Raw genomic sequence first — 2147 nt, 5'->3', positions numbered from 1 at the left:
GAGGAAGAACTTCTTTGGGGTGAGGGTGGCAGAGCCCTGGAAGAGGCTGCCCAGGGAGGGTGTGGAGTCCCCTTCTCTGGAGATCTTCAAGCCCCACCTGGATGCTGTCCTGAGTGATGTGCTCTGGGCAGCCCTGCTTTGGCAGGGGAGTTGGACGCCAGACTTTGGGGGCTGTGCACAAGGTGTACCCCATGGCTCTGTCTTCATGAGTCCCAGTGAGCTATAGTGGGTTTAAATATTCTCTGGACAGCAGCTTCAGTTCCATCATTGCCTCACTGTGGCAAGAAAGACACTAGAGACCACAAGGGTAAATGCTGGAGACAACCCAAGTAAAGATGTTAGAGAGGCAAGAACATCAGTTACAAGTCAAAGAACTGGATATATGGTGACTTATTTTGTTAGTCTGCCTTTAAAAGTGATCCGCTTTGGATTTTTGGTTTTGGTGTGGTTTTTTCCTCAGCTGAGGAAATAATTATAAAGTAAAGAATACAGAAACCTCACAGTCACTTTCAGAGAAATCAGGTTGAAGCAGCTCCATGACTTGGGGGAGGCAGGAGAAGGTCCCTTCTCCCCGCTCCAGTCGGCTATTGTCACCAAATACCAGCTTTTGGACCCAGCCTGCTGGACTCTGATTTCACCATACTGATCTCTAGATTAGCACTGAAAGTTCACTGCAGTTAAGAATTCAGCCACCAAGTGTGAAAAAGCTCCCTCTGATCCACGCTGTAGTAGCAGCTGCCACTCGATGACACGAGCTACTGAGCGCACATTTCATCCAGAATTCTTCCAGTGTTGGCTTGTGGCAGGATGCCACAAAAACTGAAATTCTTGGAGGGAAATCCTACGTCCCTGAAGTCAAAAGCGAACTCTTACTCGTTTCTCTAGGACCGTGACACCACTATGGATCGCGATAGTCCAAAATTCTCCGTGTGGTTTGGTTTGCCAGAGGAGGTGCCTGTTGTCACTGCGATAATCCCAGATATGATCCATCAGCACAGGGAACCGTGGAACGCTGGTGGTGGTTACTCAGGCAGTAGGAATGGGGCTGTGGAACACAAGAACCAATAAACCTTACAGCTTCAGACTGTGAGATTCAATGCGAAACGCTTTTTTCTCAAAAAATTGACTTTCAGAATTCAGCTTCCTCTATAAACATTCTGCTTGGAAGTGAGAAAGATACAGCTTTTCTTAAAACTGCATCTAGGGTTTTGTTCCCGTTACACGAAGGCAGAAGGAGCGGCTAAACCAGACCGGGGCTGACTTAATTCCTAACTCCTGCTCCAGGGCATGACATCGGTACGACATGATGAAGCCAGGGCGAAACTGGAGAAAGAAGCATCAGCAGTGTCTCCTTGGGGAATGGGATCCATTCTGAAATCTGGCTTGAGGAACAAGTTCTGTGTCGCGGGGAAAATGGTAAGAGATGGGAGGAAATGGTACCTCAGTATGTTTTGGAAAGTGCCTATATTGGAAACTATACAGCTCCAAAGTAGCTCAGCTTGTAGAAAAGTAAATCTTTGTTCTCCTCTGACCTAGTTTCTTCAGCACATGCAAGTTTCTGCACATCTCCGCAAGAGCCGGGGATGTTATTCTCCACTAATAGTCAGGACACGGGTGGTTCTGGGGCTCTGGGGTTACATAAGTGTCATCAGGAAGGCTGTAACGAGCCATAAAGAGGAGGCAAACGTGTTTAAAAGTCATTGTATCTTTTAAAAAACATGTGGAGGCTAAATCTCAGAGGAGGCTGTCACATTTTCTTCTGCTCTAGCAACTTCCAGAAATTGGGCTCAAAACCAGGTTTCCGCTCTGCTCCTCTTTAGGCATCTGTAGCCCAAGGAATTTATAATCCAATTAAGACTGAATTTTTTATTTTTTATTTTTTTTTAATGTAAAAAGGTCTCAGTAAGCGTATTCTGGAAGGACACGTCTTCCACAGCATGCCGGTTTCTGCCCCACCGTCCAGAAGCTCCCGCTGGGACCGCGTAAAACCATCCGAGGAGCGGTTCCAGACGCGTACCCTTCAGAGCCTGTTCCCGAGGACTTTTCCTTCCGCTGGGGTAGGACCTGCCCCCCCCGGGGGGCTCGTTGCGCCACCGAGAGCTCCGGTGCCGGAGATGGGCCCCCCCACCCCGGGTCTGTCGGGACGG

The 2147-nt window shown here is 48.5% G+C and overlaps 1 protein-coding gene across 1 annotated transcript in view; it reads left to right on the top strand.

Annotated features, from left to right (window-relative positions):
- The first annotated feature begins 669 nt into the window (after positions 1-669).
- SLC39A13 (solute carrier family 39 (zinc transporter), member 13) overlaps positions 670-2147 on the top strand; it is a 22191-nt gene continuing 20713 nt past the window's right edge. Inside the window, exons 1-2 of the mRNA XM_014950306.1 lie at positions 670-1416; positions 1897-2057. The gene's annotated coding sequence lies outside the window, so the exon portion shown is untranslated. The remainder of the gene's footprint in view (positions 1417-1896; positions 2058-2147) is intronic.

The sequence above is a fragment of the Calidris pugnax genome, unplaced genomic scaffold (assembly GCF_001431845.1).
Source record: "Calidris pugnax isolate Ruff unplaced genomic scaffold, ASM143184v1 scaffold68, whole genome shotgun sequence".
Lineage (NCBI taxonomy): Eukaryota > Metazoa > Chordata > Aves > Charadriiformes > Scolopacidae > Calidris > Calidris pugnax.
This window is presented reverse-complemented; position numbering and strand designations above follow the sequence as displayed.